The sequence below is a fragment of the Myotis yumanensis genome, unplaced genomic scaffold (genome assembly GCF_028538775.1).
Source record: "Myotis yumanensis isolate MYYU_CA2020_CCGP unplaced genomic scaffold, mMyoYum1.0.hap1 SCAF_12, whole genome shotgun sequence".
Taxonomy (NCBI): Eukaryota; Metazoa; Chordata; class Mammalia; order Chiroptera; family Vespertilionidae; genus Myotis; species Myotis yumanensis.
The window spans coordinates 26,452,925-26,476,861 of record NW_027223763.1 but is presented as its reverse complement, the minus strand read 5'-3'; positions in this window follow the sequence as shown (position 1 = coordinate 26,476,861).

The following is a 23,937-nucleotide window of genomic DNA, read 5'->3' as shown; positions in this document are numbered from 1 at the left end:
ATGGGGGGGGGAGGGAATTTAAAAGTTGAAGAAGGGAATAAGGGGGAGAGGGAAAGGAGGGAAGAAAAGAATACCTGGCCGGCAGCCGGGCAGCGCAGGGCGGCCGCGCCCCGCTGACCGCCCCAGGTCCCCCCGGGGCGCCGGGCCCAAGACTCGGGGGCGGGGCCGCTGTGCGTGACGTCTCCGCGCCCCGCAGTTACCCGCCCTCCGTCCCCGCGTCCCGCGTCCCGCGTTTGTGCCATCGGCCTCGCCGGTGGCTCCCCCGCTGCGGTTACCGCTCTCCTTGGGTGGCTGGAGTCCCCTGGCCTCTGGCCTTCTGCCCGGCCAGCCGGCGGCGGGGGGCGGTAATTGCCCAGAGACGCAGCACTTATCTGGGCGGGTTGTGCAAGGCGCGCGGGAGGCCGCCCGGGGCGGTGGCTCTCACGCCTCAGCGGCCAGGCATGCAGGCGGGGGCGAGGGGCGCGCGGGGCCCGGGGCGCCTCCGGTGTTCCCGCTGCAGACGCGGCCCCTCTATGGAGCGAGCCTCCGCCTGACTGCGCGACGGGGCTGGTGATGCGGCTGGTGATGGGCAAGACCTGCGTTCCCGGCCCGGCCCTGCCCTGGCACCTGCTCAGCTTCTGGGCCCAGGCGCCTCCGCAGTCCTGGTTGTGAGATTGGAAATAATGCCGGTGAGGCAGGGCCAGGCACACGTTAGGTCCATGTAAGTGCCAGCCATTCTTCTCTCATCACCCACCCCAAGACCTCAGGCTGAAATCTGTGTGCGAGGCGCACCCACCGGGCCCACACACTGCCGATCAAGACCTGAGTTCAAGATTTGTCTGCTACTGACTTGCTGAGCGGCCTTGGGAAATATGCCTTCCCCCTCTGGTCTTCAGTGCGCTCTTCTGAAATTAGACGCTGAAGTTCTGTTGGGAGGACTGAATGAGGTAACCCTTGAGAAAAGGCGAGGGACATAGCCCTGTGGCGCTCTGAGGAGTGACTTGTGACTGCATCCTCGCCAAGACTTCAGGTCCCAGCAGCCGCGTGCAGCCCAGCCCTGTCTTCTGTACATTCAGATATTTAGAGGACACCCACTCGGATGGGTCCCACAGGAACCTCACATGGAACATGTCCCAAGGTGAATACATCATCTTCCTATCCCCAAACCATGGGATGACGTCTAGGTTCTCCATCCCACATCAGAGAGAAACCCAAGAGCCATCCTTAAGGTTTCCTTCTCTTCCATTCTCCTACTACCCAAGTAATCACGAACGCCAGTCTCTCCTACCTCTTTAATGTCCCCCAGTCTGTCTTTCCCATCCCCACAGTCACATCCAAGTCTTGGCCACTGCATATTACTTAGCTGGGGAACTGCAACAGCCTCCTGACTTGTTATTCTGTTTCCAGTCTTGCCCCCTCCAATCTTTCATCTACACTGAAACCAGACTAACCTCCTAAACGAGAAATCTTACCATGTCACTCCACAGGTTACCTGCCAGCCCGCCAAACTCTAACCACATGGAACTTATTTCTGGTCTCAGTGCCGTACCTCTGGGTCTTCTCACATGCTGTTCCCTCTGTCTGCAACACCTATATTCCCTCCTTATTTGGCTCACTTCTGCTTGTTCTACAGATTTCCACATAGACACTTCCTGCATTGCTTCCCCCGATCTGCCCAACCCCTAATTAACGTAGGCATCTCTCCTGTTTGCTCTTAAAGTGGGAATGCATGATCACTAATCTCATGGTGAATTTATTTTGATACAAACTTTCTAGAAAGCAAAAGGAAATGTGTGTCAAAATTTTTTTAATATGATCATATCCTTCAATCCAGCCATTCCTCTTTTCAGAAATACAAGAACACCTTAAAGATGTACTCCAAGATTTAAGGACAGTGATATTCAGCAGAGTGAAAAATGCAAACAGCCAACAGGGTGCGATAAGGGATTGGATTATATACTTACTAGTATACAATAGAATACTATGCAACTATTAAAAAGGTAGAAGAATAGGGAAAATTGTTCCCAATGTAATGTTAGGTGGAAAAGAAAGTTGCAAAAACTTAGGTATGTCCAGTATGGACCTAATTTTTTAATTAAAATTCACTTAGAAAAAAAGTATCTGGAAGGACATCTACCAAAATGTTAAGAGTGTCATCTCTAGGTGATGGAATTTTAGATTTTCATTTTACTTATCTGTGTTTTCTCCCATAATCCTATATTTGCCAATTATGTGACTGTTTTAAATTAAGAGAATGAAATGAATGTTTGTTGACTGGATATTTTTATCCAGAGGCGAGAGCTAACCTGGCTGGAATCAGTGGACCTTTGTGAGGTGGGGGGAGAGGGTGGCTCAACAGGAGAACAAAATGCCTCTCGCCGGTGCCCGAATCAGTGGGAAGGGAAAACAGTTGCTGTTTTGGTAGAAACGGATACGGAAGGAATTTTCATTCATTGAAGAACCTGGAACTTGTCTCGGGAATTTCTAGACGGGTAGTAGTCAGTGAGACCTTGGAAGTATTCAAATTCCACCCCCTCATCTTGGAATCAGGGAACTTAAACCCGAGGTGATTGGCAACTTGCCAAACCTGCCAGATTGCACATGAAGATAATGGCAGAACTGGAATCTGAACATGTTTCTTCACTCCCTAGTCCCTACTCATTCCAGTATATTCCCCACCCCATTCCTAGAAATTGATACCAAGATTCGCTACACACACACACACACACACACACACACACAAACACACACTCACATGCACATACATACAGAGGCAACCTGCTTGATTTCCATCCAAAGCTCATACATCCAGAAAGCAGACCACCCTTGGATTCATTTAACTTTTTACATGGGGATCTCTCATACTAATCCTTAAGAAAGTGACCTACCTAAATCTCCCACCAAACTCTGTTTTAAAGAACATCCAACTCTGTAATGATTATATTCCAAACTCCACTGCTTTATCTCTATAAGCCCTTTTCCATAAGGTAATCTCTCTCTTATATTTTTATATTTTTATTCTCCCAATAGCTATAAAATATAGACGTTATAGCAGGTCCTCAACATTGTTTTGTTCAATGTCATTTCAATATAACATTGATGAGATATCTTAGGAACTTAACTCATGTATATCAATTAGGTTCTGGCAAAATTGGTTTCATCATATGCCGTTTCATTTAAGTCACAGAACACACCGATGACGTTGAGGACTTACTATATTGTGCTTTCGCCCTATGATGAAACTGAAATTCAAGGAGGTTAAACAACTTTCTCAAGGTCACAACCATAAGTGCCATAGCGAGGATTCAAACTCCCACTCTCGGTGGACTCTGTCCTGTACCCGTGTGGGCCTGTGGGCCTGGGCTACATTGCCACACCAGATGTCCCTTTTTATAGTCTGAGAGGCATTTTTAAGACTCACAGAAAATCTGAACTAAAGAGACCTTGGAGGTCCTCATTTCACCTTTTGTTTCACTCTTCAAACAAACCATGATGTTCAGAGTGCTTTAATCCAGCGGTCGCCAACGGGTGGCCCGAGGACCACTGGTGTCCATGAGGTCCGAAAGGTTGGCGACGGCTGATTTAAACCATGAACTGTGGACAAAGGGCTAAACTTCAAACCCAATTCTGCCACTTACTAACCATGTGACTTTGAGCAAGTTACTTAACACTCCGGTGTGGGGTGAATTTCCCGCCAAAATATAAGATGGCGCGGGCAATTATTTAGGTTTCCCGCGCAAAATCAGGGATTTTTATGATACCTATTACCCCAATGGGTATGAAACGGTTCGCATACGCAGGTAGGTATCTTTGTGAACGGCAAACAAACAAATATTTGGTAATACGCAGTTACAATCGGCCCGAGTTTACACGTTTCCCGCACTCCACCGCAAATCTATATGAACCGAGTTAAGACGGCTCCCGCGGAGTACGCGCAATTCACGCGAGCCAACTTAACTCGTTTCCCCCACTCCAAGTGTTAAACTCTCTGTGCCTCGATTCCTCGCCTGCAGAGCATAGATAATAATAATTAATTCATAGAATTGTTACAAGGATTAAATGAGTTACAACATTAAATTACATAAAACAGTGCTTGACACACATTATCATTACTATACTACTATTACTACTAATGAGAGTTTATGATGCACCAGGTGTTAAAATAATGAATGGGAAAACAAAGATGACAAAAACATTATCCTCTCTTCAGAGCACTCCTGGAAGGAGAGTGCAGAAACCACATATAATTACAATTTAATCATGTGGTAAACTCAATAACACAAACTTGTGTGGACACCCTGAGAGTAGATGTGACTTGTCCCAGGAAACAGCAGAATCAAGACTTGAGCTCAAGTCTCCTGAGCCTCCTTCTATCCCACCTCATGGACTAGGAATTTGCCAATGGCATATGTACATGTGACCCAAAGTCTGTCCACACAGCACCCAAAAGAGGCTCCCAAGGCTATGGCTGCCTCAGCTGAAGATGTTACTAATGTCTAGGGATAGTCAATAAACACTTGCGGAATGAGTCAATGAGTTGAAGGCTTTGGTGAGAAGACAACCAACTTTCCCCTCAGCTCTCTCCTCTTGAGCATACAGACATGAGGCCAAGGCACAGGGCAAAGCAATGATAAATCCTGGGGGACAGCTGGCCACACCCTCTTCATCCTCAAAAAGGGTGGTTCATTGGGGTACCACCAGTCACTAGCTCCTCCTTTGCCACAGCTATTTCTGATGCCTTCAAGGGAAAATTTTTACTTCACTCAATGTAATCACTTTCACAATTGTTTTTAATTTGTTTGTGACCAACTCTGTACAGAGGAAGGTGAGTCAGCCCAAATCCCTGCCCTCGGGGAGCTTGCATTCCAGCAGAAGAAATAAACCATAACAAATTGCTATCCTGCAAGGTAGAATGTGTAAAAAAGGGACAGACCAAAGATACCCAGAATCCACATGATAAGAACCTCACAGTAGTGTGGCGGGCTGAACAACAGCCCCAAAGATGTCCGTGTTCTAGTCCCTGGGATCTGAGAGCATTGCTTTATGTGGCAATGGGTCTTTGTAGGTGTGAGTAAATTAAGGATTATCTGGGACAGGCCCTAAATGTACTCATAAGTATCCCTACAAACGGAGGCAGAGGGAGATTTGACTACGGAGAAGTGATGATGGAGGCAAGAGGTTAGAGTAATTCCAGGAAGGGGCCATGAGCCAAGGAATGCAGGCCACCTCCAGAAGCTAGAAAAAGATGTGAAATGGATTTCCCCTAGAGCCTCCTGAAGGAATCCCTCTGCTGATACTTTGGATTTAGCCCAGTGAAGCCGATCTGGGGCTTCTGGCCTCCGGGAATATGAGAATAAATTTGGATTGTTTTAAGCCACCAAGTCTGTGGTGATTTGTTTCAGCAGCCATAGAAAACGAATACAGATTGATTGTCGACTGTCTGTCAGGCACTCTACTGGGTTTTATACATGAACTCTGGAGCCAGGCTACCAGGGGGCAATTCCTGGCTCCAACATTTTTCATCTGTGTGGCTTTGGTCAACTTAACTCTCTGGGCTTCAGTTCCCTCCTTTATAGAAGTGAAAGAATATTTAGCACCTCCCTGCCCCCCATAGGAATGGTGTGAGGAGTGATGTGTAGGAGATATTACTAATGCTCACCATTATTTGGTCCTCCTCTCCTTCTATAGGAAATAATTCTACAGTTCGTGCCCCCTTATAGTAAAGTGGCACCACCTGGATGTTCTGGCCCATGAAATGTGAGCAGTGAAAAGCCCCTGTGGGACCTGGACCACATGTGCCTGTGAGCAAGTCACAAGCTCCTCAGACACAGTGACATGATGAATGTCCCTTTCAATACACACTTTCTGGGACTCTGAGCATCATGTGACAAATGAACAGTAAACAAGAGAGGAGGAGAGAAGAGATTTAAAAGGAGTCATGGGGACAGTGTGAAACGTGTGTGGAGGTGTCTGTGGTATGGATTCCCCAGAGCACATATGGGCACCAAGAAATGTGGCACAGGGATGAACTTCGTTATTATAATAATGTATTAATTAATTATGGCAAATAAGACTGGGTTTCCATCTACAGTTGCTTTTTAAAATAAATTTGTGTCTTTTAAAAGTGAGTTGATTTAAAGAGTGGTTTGTGGGTATGGCAAAAATTGTAAAGGAGGAATCAAAAGACTAGCATATGGGCAACTTCCCTGGAACAATGAAAAGAACCCAGTTCCTCCACTTGCTGGCAGTGTGACCTCAATCAAGTTATTCAAGCTGAGATTGTTTCCATATTCTTTTTTAATGGGGATCATCATTCCTACTTCACAGGGTGGCTACGAGGATTATTACTTACTTTCACTATTGCTGACCTTGTATTCTTTCTTCTCATTGTTGCCTGTGGGTCTTGACCCAATTTATAGATTGGGGACTAATCCAATCCACATCCCCAGAAGGCCTGGCCAGGCTCTGGGGAGACAGAGCCCAGTAGGGGTAGCTTCCAGAAGCTCCCAGTCTAGTGGTGCAACTGACACAGACTCAAAGATCCACAGTCCACAGCCCCAGTGCTGTGGCAGACACGCAGATGTGGTGGTACAGAGGCACTGAGATGGTCTGAGGAGAGCCACAAGTGCCAGGGATGGGTCTCAAGCCATGAGTAAGCTTTCAACAGGCAGATGTGGGCATGGAATGCATACGAGGTTACCTCACCTCTTTGAGCCTCAGTTTCCTCTTTTGTAAAATACAAATAATACCACCTACCTTTCCAAGTACTACTTTGAGGATTAAGTGGGATAAAGTCTGGCAAGAACCTACCACAGTGTCTGGTTCATACTAGACATTGGTTAAATGGAGGCAATTACATTACTATTGTGCTAGATTAAGAAGGCCCCAGTGGGTGGCCCCCTCTGCAATAGAATTATTATCTTCTCCTTCCCCGTGACTCACCTCAGGAGCTGGCCCCAGCGGCTGGGATGTCCCAGGCCCCTGGGCAGGTTGGAACTATCAAGCTCCCTAGAATAACATCTTTATTCAGAAGAGATCAATGTTCAAAGGTCAATTTTGCAAATATAGACCCTTGGTCCCCAAGAGAAGTAACATGATTGCTCCCCAGTGTCAGAGCTGGGCCTCAAGTCCAGATTTCCACCACATAAGAAGAGAAATACCATTCCTTTGAGTCAGCCTGGGTCCTCTCAGTCTCATCCGCAAGAGCCTGCTATGCAGGAGCCCAGACCTTTTGGAAAAAGCAGGAGTGTGGGGTGCTGGAGACCTGGGTTTAAATCCACCCAGTTGCTGTCTGAACCAGGGCCACAGCCCTTTCCCACTCCAGGCCTCAGTGTTCTGAGACTGGGTGGGGTGGGCTGATACTCCCACCTGTGGCTCACTGTCACAAAACCATCAGGATAGCACAGACCAATCAGGGCTGACACTGGCAGGATCCCGAGGGTCTGCTCCTGGCAGCTACACATCAAAGAAATTCCAGTCAACTCCCATGAAGTTCTACACCTCATGTTGTGTGGGGGTGGTATAGAATATTCAGTGTGTATAGTATGTGTTTCCCAAAGTGAAAACAAGTCAACCACACATCTCCTTTCCCTTCTCTCCACCTCCCCTCAAGCGCCTAGGACGGTGTCTGATACATGCACTGTGTGTCCTGCAAGTTCCTCTTCCTTAGGAAGATCCACATTCCCAAAGAAGAGAAACAGGCCTTGTGATTTTTAAAGCTTTATTGAATTAAAATTTATATACCACAAAACTCACCTATTTTAAGTGTACAATTCAATGATTTATAACATAAATTTACAGATCTGTGAAACCATCACCATAGCCCAGTTTTGGAACATTTCCATTAACTCACTAAGATCCCTCATGCCAATCACTCCCCATTTCCATCCTCAGCCCAAACAACCACTACTCTGCCTTCTGTTCCTATAGATTTGCTTTTTCTGGGCATTTCATATAAATAGACTCATATAAAATGTGGTCCTTTGTGTCTGGCTTCTTTCACTTAGCATAATTTCTTTGGAGGTGCATTCATGTTGTGGCATATGTCAGTATTTTATTCCTTACCTCATTCATTCAGGTACCTGGCACCTTACCAGTGCCTAGCACATAGTAGGTGCTCAGTAAGGGGCTGAAGAATCTCATACAATGACTAGAGGCTCATCCAAAATGAGGGCAGCTACACAACAAAGAAATTTCGAATTTGCCCTTATTTGCCCCTCATCCTGGTTCTGAAAGCCATGGTGACTCATTGCTCTGCAATTAACTCATCTTCCTCAGCCCTGAATTGCCTGAACTAGTTGGGGAAGAATGTTACTCCAAATATAACTAGTCTCCAACTTTTTTATTGATTTGTGAGAGAGAGGAAGTAATAGGGAAAGAGTGTGTGAGAGGGAAAGAGAGAGAAACATTGATTTATTGTTCCACTTATTTATGCATTCATTGGGTTGATTCCTATATGTGCTCTGACCGGGGGTCAAACCTGAAACCTTGGTATATCAGGGCAACACTCTAACCAACTGAGCTACCAGTCCCAACTAGCCTCCAACTTTTATCATAAAACTGTCTATCTCTCCCTCCAAGTCTGTCAATTTTTTCTTCATAGACTTTGGAACTCTATTTTTCAAGTGTGTAGATATTTATAATTGTTACATAATTTAATGCTTATGGGTGGATTGAATTTTTATCAATATATATTGTCCTTCTCTATCTCTTGCAACCTTTTTTACTTAAAATTTATTTTGTCTCCAAAAGCACAGGCAGCAAACACAAAAATAAACAAGTGGGACTACATCAAATGAAAAAACTTCTACACAGCAAAGGAAATCATCAACAAAATGAAAAAGCAATCTACCAAATGGGAGAAAATATTTACAAACCATATATCTGATAAGGAATTAACATCCAAAAAATATATATAAGGAACTCATACAACTCAATGGCAATAAATAAATAAATAAATAAAACAAGACAAAATTTTAAATGGGCAAAGAACTTGAATAGACATTTTCCCAAAGAAGACATACAAATGGCCAACGGGCATATGAAAAGATGTTCAACATTACTAATCATTAGGGAAATGCAAATCAAACTCACAATGAGATATCAGCTCATACCTGTTAGGAAGACTATTATCAAAAAGTCAAAAGAGCCTGGCCAGCCTGGCTCAGTGGTTGAGTGTCGACCTATGAACCAGGAGTTCACGGTTCAATTCCCAGTCAGGACACATGCCCGGGTTCTGGGCTTGATCCCCAATGTGGGGCATGCAGGAGGCAGCCGATCAATGATTCTCTCTCATCATTGATGTTTCTATCTCTCACTCCCTCTCCCTTCTTCTCAATGAAATCAATAAAAATATATTTTTTTAAAAAGTCAAAAGATAACATGTATTGGTGAGGTTGTGGAAAAAAGGGAAACCTTGTGCATTATTGCTGGGATTGTAAATTGATATAGTTGATTATGGAAAATAGTATGGAGGTTCCTTAAAATTTTTTAAATAGAGCCACCAAATGATCCAGCATTCCCACTTCTGGGTATGTATGAGAAGGAAATAAAAACACTATCTCAAAAAGCTATCTGCACTCCCATATACATTGCAATACTATTCACAAAAGCCAAGATGTGGGAAACAACTTGAATGTCCATCCACAGATGAATGGGTAAAGAAAAGTACATAGCCCTGACCAGTTTGGCTCAGTGGATAGAGCGTCGGCCTGCAGACTGAAGGGTCCCAGGTTCAATTCCGGTCAAGGGCATGTACCTTGGTTGCGGGCACATCCCCAGTAGGGGGTGTGCAGGAGGCAGCTGATCGATGTTTCTCTCTCATCGATGTTTCTAACTCTCTATCCCTCTCCCTTCCTCTCTGTAAAACATCAAGAAAATATATTTTTTTTAAAAAAGAAAAGTATATAATATAGATATGAAAAAAATATATTATTCAGCCTTAAAAAAAACCCCTGCTATTTACAACATGTATAAACCCGAAAAATGTCCTAAATGAAATAAGCTAGACACAGAAAGACAAAGATTGCATAATCTCACTTATACATGGAAGCTAAAATATAAACAACAACAAAAAAGTAGAACTCATACTAACAGAGAGAGAAATGGTGGTTACCAGAGGCTGGGGTAGGGGGGGAAGGAGAGATATTTATCAAATATTTTTTAAAATCCATTTTTGTCTCCAGTTCCTAGCACAGAGCGCCTAAAACCTTTGGAATTTCCTGAGTGTTGAGGTTGATAGGAGTGTCTTTTGTTGTTCAGAACAAGCTCCTTTCACCCATACCTGAGTTTATACGAACCAGGTCACTCTCACAGGCTCCAAATAGCCCCAGGGTGGGGTTGCCAGAAAGATAAGGCAGATTAGAGGGTGGAAACCTTCAGCACTACCTTCTTAGCCTGATCCTCGAGGGGGTGAGGGGGAGATGGGCTAAAGGATAAGTTCAATCACCAATGGCCAGTGGTTTACTCAATCACATGTATTGAAATGTTCATTGAAAAGCCCTAAAAAGTGGATTTGGAGAGCTTCTGAGTTGGTGAACACATCAAGGTGCTGGGAGGTTGGCAAACTCCAATTCTATGGAGACAGACATTCCTTTCTACTCAGAACCCTATGTACCTCCTCATCTGGCTGTTTACTTATACCCTTCATAATAAAGTGCACATTTATTATGTACTTATATGTGTTTTCTGTATTGGTATATGTATTGATATATGTGTGTATTATGCATTTATGTATCTTTTGTGTTTATTAAGTGTCAAGTATAGCATTCTCCGGAATCTTGTGAGTTGTTCTAGCTAATTACTGAACCCAGGGAAGGAGTGGGGTTGTGAGAACTCCTGACTTTGTATCCAAGTCAGGCAGAAGTGTAGGTAATTGGGGACCCGCTCACTACTTGCAATTGGCATCTGAGTGAGTGCAGTCCTGGAGGACTGAGCCCTTCACCTGTGGAGTCAGTGTTAGAACTGAATTGAACTGTAGGACACCTAGTTAGAAAAGACACATTTTTGGTGCCAGGGGAGGAAAAGAAAACCCCTCTCATTTTGCAGATGAGGACCCTGAGACTTGGAGAGGGAGAGCCACCGTCCACAGTCACATCACTGGCACCATCTGAGCCAGGGGGTCTGCTGAACAGGGCTGAAATCCTAAATTTGCCATCAACTCTCTCACCTTCCACACAGGTACGCCAAAATTAGGGACCCCTGCTGTCTTCCCTCACAGAGTGGCTTCAAGAAGCCATTCTGATGATGGCTGTGGACCATTTTGTGAGTTGGGGAGCCAAGAATTGGTATTTAAAAGGACCCAACCTCACTGCTTATTACAGGGGTGACCAGGAATGAGCTAACCTCTCTGGATTTGCGTCCTCACCTACAAACTGGAGGAAATAGCACTGACCAGTGAGGATTTAATTATGTATCAGATGTCCGTCACTCAGTGCACCCGCTGAGCCAGGAGGCTCCAGTAAATAGTATCTCTTAATAATAGCAGAATGTTTGATCAAGAGCTCACAAAACATAGTTGTTTGTTTGTTTGTTTGTTTTAACCAAAAGACGGGAAGACATAAAGTCAAAGCGAGATTGATATCAGGGAATGTGATTTACATGGAAATAAGTAAATTCTGAATAAACAAAACTGGCCAAGCCAGGTGTGAAAAATAAGATCCTGAGGTTCTGGTATTTTTAGAAGCCATTTTGCCTGTCATTCTTGCTTCATTTCCCTAGCTCTCTGTGGGAATGGGTTTTTTAATAATTTGACTGCCTAGTGTTCAAACAAATCCTCATTCAGTTTGATCAACAAATGCCCTCCATTCATTTTCATTCATTCCATTACCTGTCCATTTAGTAGACATTTACTGTATACCTGCCTTGGGACCAGGCACTGCAGTAGGTGTTGGTGACACAGTGGCCACCCAGACCCATCCCTAGTATCGGGGCGATTCTAGTCTTAGTCCAGAAAACAGACAACTCACTCACCAGTCAGAGGAAGGAGACAGCTTCCCTGAAGAGGTGGTATATGAGAAATCACCCCGTGAAAGGTAAGAGAGAGAGGTGAGGACCAGGTAAGAGAAAATCAGAAAGGTATTTGGAAAAAAAGGGCATGATGAATTTTTCCCATTCCCTGTCTTTGCCTGCTTGTTCTAGCTCAAGCAAGTGTTTAATCTGCTGCAAATTTCCAGCACCATCCTTCAAGATCAAAGTTCTTCCTACCTCTACAGACTCCTCTTCCACAACACTTACTTGGTGTTCTGTAAGAGATTAGAACAAATAAAAGCTATAAGGCCTTAGCTGGTTTAGCTCAGTGGATAGAGTGTCGGCGTGCAGACTGAAAGGTCCTGGGTTCAATTCCAGTCAAGGACATATGCCTGGATTGTAGGATCAATCCCCAGTAGGGAGCATGCAGGAGGCAGCTGATCAGTGATTCTCTCTCATCATTGATGTTTCTCTCCCTCTCTTTTCTTCTCTGAAATCAATGAAAATATATTTTAAAAAAAATAAAAATGAAATAAAAAATAAAAGCCACAAGGACAGAACTTTCTAGAGATATAAAATGATGTAGGTGGGAGTTGAAGGGCTTTATCACTTCCTGTACAAAATCAATGAAAGAATCTCCATTTAAATATATTCTGGAAAATAGAACCATAAGTAGTAAAAAGAGAAAAATATCCACAGACAGAAAAAAGTTAACACAAAAGAATGAAACTCAATCCAGCTTCAAACTTCTATCTATAAAAGTAGTGTGAAAGATAATAAAGTAATGTACAGAGTTTTGAAAAGAAAAATGTTGTGATCCAATAATTGTACATAAGACCCACATAGGAAGAGAACACAGAATCTGAAAGAGTAGTTCTACTTGTTAAAAGAAATGAAGGGGGAGAGGATATCAGTCCTAAGGAATTTCCAAAGATAAAGTTTTAATAAAAATTAATATCTCACAGTCAGAAATATAACATTAGAAAAACACAAGATAGCTGATCAGAACTGCAGACTTAAGCTATTAGAATTATCAGTATAATCCTATATAATAAAAGGCTAATATGCAAATTGACTAAATGGCGGAACAACCGGTCACTATGATGCGCACTGACCACCAGGGGGAAGACACTCAACACAGGAGCTGCCCCCTGGTGGTCAGTGTGCTCCCACAGGGGGGGTGCTGCTCAGCTAGAAGCCGAACTCATGGCTGGCGAGCGCAGCAGCCACAGCGAGCGGGCCTAAGCCACAGTCAGACATTTCCTGAGGACTCCCAGACTGCAAGAGGGTGCAGGCCGGGCTGAGGGACCCCCTCCCTGAGTGCACGAATTTCGTACACTAGACCTCTATTTATGTAATCTATATATATGAAAGCCTAAGCAGTCGTTAGGACCGAACAACCTGAACGACCAGAACGACTGGTCAACCAGTCGTTATGACACACACTGACCACCAGGGGGCAGACACTCAACGCAGGAGCTGCCCCCTGGTGGTCAGTGTGCTTCCACAGACAACCTCCCATGGCCCCTCCCCCACCCCAGGCCAGCTGGCCCCCCTGATAGGCTCTGATTGCCGTACAGGGGATCCCACCTGTGCACGAATTCATGCACCGGGCCTCTAGTAAGAAATAAGAGTGTAGGCCCAGCTGGTGAGGCTCAGTGACTGAGCATCAACCTATAAACCAGGGGATCACAGTTCAATTCCAGGTCAGGGCACATGCCTGGGTTGTGGGTTTGATCCCCATTGTGGGGCATGCACAAGGCAGCCAATCAATGATTCTCTCTCACCATTGATGTTTCTATTTCTCTCTCCCTCTTCCTTCCTCTCTGAAATCAATATATATTTAAAAAAATAAGAGTTCTGAAAATATGAACATAAGACTATAAAGATAAATAAGCATTTATAGAATGCTTGCCTCAACAATAGCAGAATACATATTCTTTTCAAGCTTATCTGGAACAATTACCACAATAGACCACATTTTGGGCCATAACATATATTTTTAAATTTTTTTTAAAAATAAAAAGCATACAATATATGCTCTTAGACCACAATAGAATTAAACTAAAAAATCAATAGCAGAGCCCTAGCCAGTTTGGTTCAGTGGATAGAGGGTCAGCATGCAGACTGAAGGGTCCCGGGTTCAATTCCAGTCAAGGGCACATACTTTGGTTGTGGGCTCCTCCCAGGCCCGGGCCCTGGTTGGCATGTGCAGGAGGCAATCAATCGATGTGTTTCTCTCACATCAATATTCCTCTTTGTCTTTCCCTCTCTCTTCTACTCTCTCTAAAAATCAACATAAAAATATGCCTGGGTGAGGAAAAAAAATCAGTAACAGAAAGTTCCAGCTAATGCAAGAAGACAAGAAAAAGAAATAAAGTTACACAGATTAGGAAGGAAGAAATAAAACCATCTTAGTTCACAGATGACATGATTGTCTATGTAGAAAATCCAAGAGTTGACAAAAACAAAAACAAAAAAATCCACCTCCTTGAACTGATAAGCAAATTACCACCAGAACAAAAAATGGTAATTATTTGATGTGAAAGATGCGTTAACTAACTTTATTGTGGTAAACATTTTGCAATATATACATGTTTCTAATTATCACATTGTACATCTTAAACTTACACAATGTAATATGTCAATTATCCTATATAATAAAAGGCTAACATGCAAATTGTCCCCTCAACCGGGAGTTGACCAGGAGTTCAACCGAGAGTTCAACCAGTGGGCAGGGCTGGCCAGCCAACCGCCGCAGCCCCTCCACGCCCCCCGCACCCCCGCTGGCCCGGCCCTATTGGCCCTGATCAGGGCAGGCCAGCTGGACCCCACCCATGCACGAATTTGTGCACCGGGCCTCTAGTATCTCAATAAAGCAGGGTGGGTGCTGGAGGCACAGCAGCATTAGCATGAAAGTGCAAAAGAGACATGGGAAGGCCAATGGACCTTGATCCCACAGCAGGACTGATAGCAGCATAGATGGCTCCTGCTCTGATTGTGATGGGTCAAGGTGATTTCCTGACCTGATAATCTTTACATTGTTTACTAAACTTTCCTGAGCTTTACTGATCTTTTTTTTCTTTTTTCTTTTTATAGTTTTTTTTTTAAATATATTTTATTGAGTTTTTACAAAGAGGAAGGGAGAGAGATAGAGAGTTAGAAACATCAATGAGAGAGAAACATCGATCAGCTGCCTCCTGCACACCTCCTACTGGGGATGTGCCCGCAACCCAGGTACATGCCCTTGACCGGAATCGAACCTGGGACCCTTCAGTCCGCAGGCCAACGCTCTATCCACTGAGCTAAACTGGTTTCGGCTTTACGGATCTTTAATTCTATCTGCTCTGCCTGCATACATTGCTAAAGGGCAAATGTAACCAAACTGAATAAAAGCAGGCAGGACCTGGACTTGTGGGTTCCTCTTCTTTCAAGAGGCTCCACCTGGCCTCCCATGCCTTAAAAATTCATATTTCTTGTGTAGTATCTTCATTGTGTGTCAGCCCTCCTACAGGTCATCCTGAAACCTGCTGTGCAGGTCGCGGCAGGTGGGGACCTGCGGGGGGCGGGGGGGGGGGGCGCGGGGCGGGGGGGGGGGGAATCAGCTAACATTTCAAATTTTATCCAAAAATGACTAAGTATTAGAAGTAATTTTAGTAAGATGTACATGACTTTTATGAAGAAAAATTTTTAAACTTTATTGATCGACATTAAGGAAAACCTAAGTTAAAATGATAAACAAGCCTGGCCAGTGTTGCTCAGTGGTTAAGTGTCAACCTATGCATCAGGAGGTGGCCTGTTGATTCCAGGTTGGGTCAAGGCACATGCTTGGGTTGTGGGCTCGATCCCCAGTGGGGGCCATGCAGGAGGCAACCCATCAATGTTTCTCTCTCATCAATGTTTCTATTTCTCCCTCTCCCTTCCCTCTCTCTAAAAATCAATTTTTAAAATGATAAATGAAACATGTTCATGAATTAAAAGGTTTAATATCATATAGACTTTCAGCCCTAGTCACCAATATATGGGAAATACAGAAAACAGATAAACATGTTAAACTACACCATTAAAAAAAATCCAAAATGTGGAAAACTCTATAAGACCAATAACTCAGTTTCTTCAACAAATAAATTCCGAAGGAGTGAAAATTGGAGTGAAAATTTATATATTAAATGAGACTTACGAACCAGCCAAAATCAATCTCAAGGGTTCTTGACCACAATTTTTAAAAAATTTAATCCCAAATAAAATGTGAAAATAACATACATTTATGAGCTAATTGAAAATCTGATCCTTTACTTTTAACAAGCTATTGAGTTGCCCTTGATATTAAGGAATTCGTTTACTATTATTTTATTTATTATACTTATTTAGAATCCATACCCCCCTACTCACTTCACAAGGAAATCTGTGACGTCTTAAAAGTTAAAGAACAGGGAACGACAGGTTATGGGTAAGCAGTTTCCTTCGGGGACAATGGAATGTGTAACTAGATAGTGGCCATGGCTGTACAGCATGTCAATGTACTAACGGTCACTAATGGTAATTTTTTAAATTTATCTTTATTGTTGAACGTGTTATAGATGTCCCCTTTTATTCCCCCACTGACCCCCTCTATAGGTAAATTTTATGTTTAATTGTATTTCACCACAATAAAAAAAATACATTTAAAAAGATTGATTAAAGACTAAGACGAGAACCAATTAAAAGGAGCACAGGATGTTACTGGCAATTGGGATGAGTTAACTATTGCCTCCAGGACTGAACTTGTTCCAAGTCTCCTAGCAGTTAAGGCAAAAGAAGAAATCTGGCAGACCACTGGGTTCTCTGTACACGTTCAGGGCTCTTTGTATATCAGGGTTCCCCGCTCATTTCATTTTGCCCACTCCCTGTATCACATGCCCAGCGAGATCAAGAGTGAAAGTGGGAGTCCCCTGGAAGGTCTGATTCAGCTAAGAAAGGGGGATTTGCCACGGCTGGGACAGGCAAGTCAGAGCTCAGCTCCTTCCCCACTGGAGGGCAGGCATCTGCTCAGAGCCTGTCAGCAAACTGCTCCTGCCACTGCGTGGCCTCGGCCTCAGCTGGTGGGTCTAAACGGCTGTTTGTTCAACCCGAGCTGGGCAGAATCAGCCCTGACAGTGATGGCCCAGTGGGTATTATGTAAGGGGGTGGGGGAACCCAGCTTACCTGCCCGTAGACAAAGCAGATGATTTGACAAGCAAAACAGAGCCAGCCTCTTCACTCCCAGGCAGCCAAGGGGCTATTCAAAGCCAGAACCTGGAAGATTTTCATGAGGTGCTGACATACGAAGCCGGAATGCAGCAGGAACAAGGCAGAACTGACACCCCATGCAGTCAGGCATGGCGAGCGACTCAGGGCATCCAAACTGGGCCTTCAGCAGCTTTGACTAGGCCCCACCCATGTGTGAGAGAGAGTGCACTTTGGGGGAGGGGGCCCCAACTTTCAGGCCTGGGCCGTAGGCAAACCTCACCTTTGCCAACACCCTTATTTTTGTTCAACTGAGGGAAACCCTCCAGGCCTTTCTCAGGGAAGCACAGGGTGCAGAGAGCTGGAGTACGTGGCATCTCGTTACTGATCAAGGTGCCAACATCAGGAGCTGGTGGGGCAGCAGAGGAGCACTGCCTGCCAGGCACTAACTACAGGCTCCACCCGGAGACACTCATTTCACCTTCACAGGAGCTCTGTAGGTCAAGGACCCTGTAATCTCTATTTTGCACATGAGAAAACAGTCTTCAAAAGAGTAACTTGCCCGAAATCACACAGCTGGGACATGGCAGACCTGAGATTTGAACCCAGGTCTCCTCAGCACCCAAACCCATGCTCTCTCTATGTAAACTGAGCCAGTTCCCAAGACCCACAAGGCCCTGGAATCACACCCTATTTTCAATCAAAGTGGCTTTGGCACTTTCCAGCTCTGTGACCCTGGTTGTATTTGTATTCCTCCCCTTCTTGGGGCCTCCACTTCCCTATCTACAAAGTGAGGTGCTTGTGAAAACTGAATGAGACAGGGAGATGAGGATGCTTGACCATTACTGGTGTTAGGTCAGCATTACTGAGCATCACTGTTCTCAAAAACCACACTCACCCCCAAAGGAGGTTTTATCTGGTCCCCTCTCACTCCTGCCCATGTCCCCTTCACCTGGGATCCTCGGCCTTTCCTGTTTGTTTCAGCCCTTCCCCTGGGATTCCCCTGGAACACCCCAAGATTCTTCAACTAAAGGTTCTAAAGCCTCAAGCATCAGGGATGAGGGATGCTGTCTTAGCAGACTTTCATTCTGATTGGGCTCCTGGTCCAGCACATACACTCTGGTCAATAACTCTGACTTATTAGTTTTTGTTGTTGTTGTTTTTTAATATATTTTATTGATTTTTTACAGAGAGGAAGGGAGAGAGACAGAGAGTTAGAAACATCGATGAGAGAGAAACATCGATCAGCTGCCTCCTGCACACTCCTCACTGGGGATGTGCCCGCAATCAAGGCACATGCCCTTGACCGAAATCGAACCTGGGACCCTTGAGTCCGCAGGCTGATGCTCTATCCACTGAGCCAAACAGGTTAGGGCTGTTGTTTTTTGACTGCTTGATTGAAGCATAATAGAACCCAAAACTGCACATGTTTAATGTACACATTTTGACGAATTACACATATGCATGCACCAGTTATACTATCACTACAGTCAAGGTAACAAACATATCCATCATCTCCAAAAGATTCATGGTGTCCTTTTTCATGTGTGTTAAGAACATTTAACATGAGATCTACCTTCTTAACACATTTTTAAGTGCACATATTGTTAACTATAAGCACTATGTCCTACAGCAGATCTCTACAACTTATTCATTCATCTTGTATAATTGTAATTTTACACTGGTTCTTAAATCTGTTTAATATTACTCCATCTGGCTGGAGAGAACATGGGAAATCTCTTAGTGCTTCTTAATCGTTTCGAGTGTGAAGATATGTTTTTATCAGCTATAAATTGCACAGTTCTCACAACATGCACACATATATGTAAATACAATTTTTAGTAAATTTCATGTCTAAAAACTAACCAAAACTGCACTAACATATTTAAATGAGTTTCCATTTTATTCATGGCACTTTAGACATATTTAAAAAGTAGTCATAAGTATATATGCAAGACCTGTAGGAGACTTAACAGACCATGCCTATGCTCAGATGGACTAGAGCATATTTTGCAGTCTTCTCTTCCATGGGGTAACCTATCCAACCAACTCTTCCCCCTCAATTGGATAGTTGAAGAAATTGAGGTTGGAAAGGAGACTGGACCCCTCAAACGCATTCATGATTTGGAGCTAAAACTTGAAGCAGCTTCACATCCAAGATTTATCGTGTTTAAGGGTGCTGTAGAGGTGCTGACTGGAAAGAGGACATCATGGCGGGGCCACCAGTGACTCTTCCATTCTTGGAGGTAGCCAGGCAAAGACCTACTGGCCATTAAAGCCTGTTAGACATGCAGAAAGGAGAGGTTTTGTAACACAGCTCAATCTCCAAGGAGAATTCAGACTGCCACGTCTTGCGACCTGACTGATTGAGGATCTATGCTTCTTCCTGCCCACTACAACTCACTCAGAGTCCTTATGGGTCTTGGAGGCACAGGACACTGTAAGGCAGAGTTGGAAGTATAATAAAGCATTAATACACTAGTTTACTGCTAAGAAATACCATGAGCTTTCGCAGGAAACAGAAGGGATTCAAATCCATCTCATGGCCTTGGCCAAGTTTTACTTAACTTTTGAGATCTTAATTTGTAAATTTATAAAATGGGACTCTTATAGGGGTTGATTAAATCAATGGACATGTAGAGCTCCTATTCAAAGCCTGATACAGGTACATTGCTCAACAAATGTTCTGTTTTCCAGCATCATCAAAAAAATTTAAACTCCTCCATTCAGCAGAACTATAGCCTGACGATTGGTTTAAGGACTACTATATTGTTCTGAAAAATAATTCTTTAAAGTCCCTTAATTTGATTTTTCTTCTGTCCACTTTTCTGACCCTTTGCTCTTTCATTTCTTCTTCTCTTCCATTTTCCTATTTCAGCACTACTCCAAAGCAACTTTAAGCTCAGATGGGTCAATTCTGCTAGCTGTACCCAGCTAAGCCGCACCCAAATTCCTGACCCATTGAACCTGTGAGATAATAAATGTTTGTTGTTTTAAGCCACTAATTTCGGGATAATTTGTTACATAGCATAGCAATAGATAATAATTATATTATTAGTCATGAGGGAAATACAAATTAAAGCTACAATAAGATACTATTAAAAAGGGCAAATTTAAAAGACTGAACATCCCAACCTAAGGCCTGGTGGATTCTACTCAGTCAAGGGAAGAGCCCCAGTGCTACTGGGTGTCAGGTAGTGATTCCCCCAGCCCCCGAGCCTTCCTGTTCATAGTCCGGATCACCACCATCCACAAGAGTTGTCAGAAGAATCCACAATGCTCACCTGATCAACCCCTTCAGACCCAGAATGAGAGCCAGGCCTGGAGTTTGCACAGGAACCCAAGGCTCTAGAGGAGACCTGTCTCTAGAACCTCCCATCCACCAATGCCTGCAATTCAAAGGAGGCTCCTGATGCTGGTATCCCCAGTGCCCCTGAGACTCCTCAGAGACTACTGATATCACAACATGGATAATTATGCTGAGTGAAAGCAATCAGACAAAAAGAACACACTGTGCTATTATTCCATTTTGTAAAATTCTATAAAATGCAAACTAGTCTATTGTGATATAAGTAGATCAGTGATTGCCTGCAGATAACGGGAAAGGGGGGATTGGATCAATCACGGGAGCACAAGGAAAATTTTAGGGGCAATTAAGGTTAATTATCTTGAGTGTGGTAGGTTGCAAGATGTCCATGGAGACAATTTGGTAGCACTATATTAAGAACCAAAAATGTTCCTCGCCCCATAAATCTCACTCTTTGGAATTTGTCTTAAGAATATTTCCAAATAAATAAAAAGCTCTTCATACAAACACATTCATAGCAGCATCACCTATATCAAAGATACTGTAAATTACTTAATTGCACAGCAATTGTGAAAGGGTTAAATCAACACTAGACCTTTTCATTCACAATTACAGATGAAAAATGGGAAGTAAAGGGCAACATGTAGTTATGTTTACAAAACAAACCAAATGCACTATGTTCAAAGATTACAGAATTGTGCATATACTATGGTAACACCTATATAAACATGTACGTGTGTGTGTGTGTGTGTGTGTGTGTGTGTTTAAGAACACAAAGGAGAAAAAAAACATAAAAGATAGAAAAACCTAGTAGATGAATGATAGGTAATTGGCATGTGAGTGACTTTTTCTTCCTGTTTTGTCACCTGAAATGTTATAATGTTTTCATAACACTTTTTAAAATGACTTCTTGTTGGTTTTGGCTCAGTCTCCCAACCTGATGATTGTTCCAATTCTTGTAACTGTCAGCTACCAGCATCAGCACCTCAGTGTGGTCAGCCGCAAGCCCAATAAGCTTGCCTTCTGTGTCTTCTTCTAAATCATTGATAAAATGCCGAATAGTGGTAGGGGGTGGTGTGAAGGGACACACTCTTTTCTTCTCTTGGTGGAATTCTTCCATCACTGTTAGTCTGTTTAGTTTTTTTTCAATGACAGAAACCAATTTCGAAAGGAGAAGTAGTAGGTGGTCAGCGAAGTGAACCTGGAGGAAGAGGTAGAGCTGCTTACCTATACTTTGACTGTTTTGCCCATTCATTGGGTAAAGCCAATGTCAATCATCTCTGGCAAGCAAATCCTATCTAATAATAGACAAACGGGGTAATTGACCATACCTTCTCTACGCCTCCCATTGGCTAATCAGTGCGATATGTAAATTAACCGCCAACAAAGATGGCAGTTAATTTGCATACAGAGGCACGAAGCCTCTGAGCGAAGATCGAAGGCATTTCCGGCCCACAACAGCCGTGAAGACAGAAAGCGGCTCCAGCCCAGAGCAGCAGTGAAGACTGAAGGCGGCTCCAGCCAGAGTGAAGGCCTGGGTCCCAGGTGCCGGCGGAAAACCAGTGCCGGCAGCCAGGGGAAGGGAAAGCTTTGCACGAATCTCTTTGAGCAACAGGCCTCTAGTGTCTAATAATCAGAGGCAGTTCCACAAACCACATATAGGAAATAGTAGGTGGTCTATGAGAAAGTTAGAACTTTGAAAAAGGGAGCAATAGAACCACTGCAAGATGTCCTTGGAGAAAATTTGATAGCACTATATTAAGAACCATCAAAATATTCCAAAACCCATAAATCTCACTTTTAGGACTTTATCTTAAGGATATTCCTAAATAAATAAAAAGCTCTTTATACAAACACATTCATAGCAGCATCACCTATATCAAAGACATTGGAAATCGCCCAGCTGTCATGAAAGGGTAGAGGTTTCACTATGGTTATTTTACTGACCCAGAGCCAAGTCCCAGCAGTCCATTTGGTCCCACCACCTGGGTCCAGTTTGGCCTGGCTAGGGCTCAGGGAAGACAGAGGAGCCACATATACCACCCACCAAGGGTGAGGCCCTCTAAAGGACCCCAGTCTCTCACCTCTTCCCTACTCTGGAGTGTGTCCAAACCCACATCAGGAGGGCAAGTCTGGATTCCCTGACCTTCCCTGTGGATCCTGGAGTCTTACCCTCCTGGGTGGTAGCACATGGTCTGTGCCTCTGACTATGCCCAGCCCATTGCTGAAGCTTTCCCCAAAGCTCCTGCCCAAAAGGTTGGACCAGAACTACCTGAGCAGAAAACCAGGGCTTCATGCAGACCCCAGGCCCTACATTTCAAGGACACTAGGGAGCTAGGCTGCCCCTGTGAGGCCCTTAGACACCAGTCCAGTAGGGCCAAGTTGGCCAAACTGTCCCTCTAAGATGGCCCCAGCATCAACCCAGAGGCCTCTGTACCTGAATCTTGGATAACAGATATTGTCTGAGTCTGCACCTTCCCTCATGCCCTCCTTGTTACCTGTGAGACATCTGCTTCTGGGCTCGTTTGCAGCTGCCCACCTGCCCAGATGGCCTATCCAGTCATCATGCCTCCCCGATCCAGTGCTCTGCCTGTTCTCCAGGATGAACCCCCAATGCCCAGTTAGTGACAGACTTGAGACTTACCCCAGATCTCCTGGTAATGTTAGTGTATTTAATGTATGTACAGTGCTTTAAAGAGTGTCTGCACATAGAAGAGACTTTATGTGTTTGCAGTTAATATCGCTAATCTTCACAACTCTTACCACATCATTTTATTATCCCCACTTTATAGATTGAAAAGTTGAGGCCCAGAATGGATAAGTGGCCAAAGGTCATATGGCTAGAAAGAGGCAGACAAAGAAACTGATCCAAGACTGGGTGTCTCTAGGTAACCTGCTCTCACAGCAGGGCCATATTGTGCCTTGGGCCAAGCCCTATGCTAATGACTCAGGTGCCCAGTTGCATGGAACCATACTTCCTGCCACTGAGGAGCTCCCAAAGAAGAGACCGTCACATAACCAAATCATTATTCCATAAAATGTGTGACAAGTGCCAAAATCCAAACAAGCTGGGGCCAGGCTCAGCAGAGCAGAGGGAGTGGAGGCTCCAAGAGGCCAGGGCAGAAAGGTCTGAGGATCAGGACTCCCACCTGCTCCAGTGTCCTCCTGGGTGGATGTGAGTTTGTCCCCGCCTTGCCACTGCCCAGCCTCCAGGAGGGAAGAAGCTGATATGGGTGGGAGCTGGCTCCCTTCACACCTGCAGGCTCTCTTCAGTAGTGACTGGGGAGAAGAGCCCAGAAAGGGAGGATATGCACAAGCCGATTCACACACTGAGGTCAAACGACCAACAGTGAGCCCGAGAGAAACACACAGCCTTGAGACAGAGAGAGACCGTCCCCCTCACCCCCCATAAAAACCGAAGGAAGGGGCCAGAAAAGAGCTGAGTGCCTAGCCTTCCGGTGGGTGCGTCGGGTGCAAGT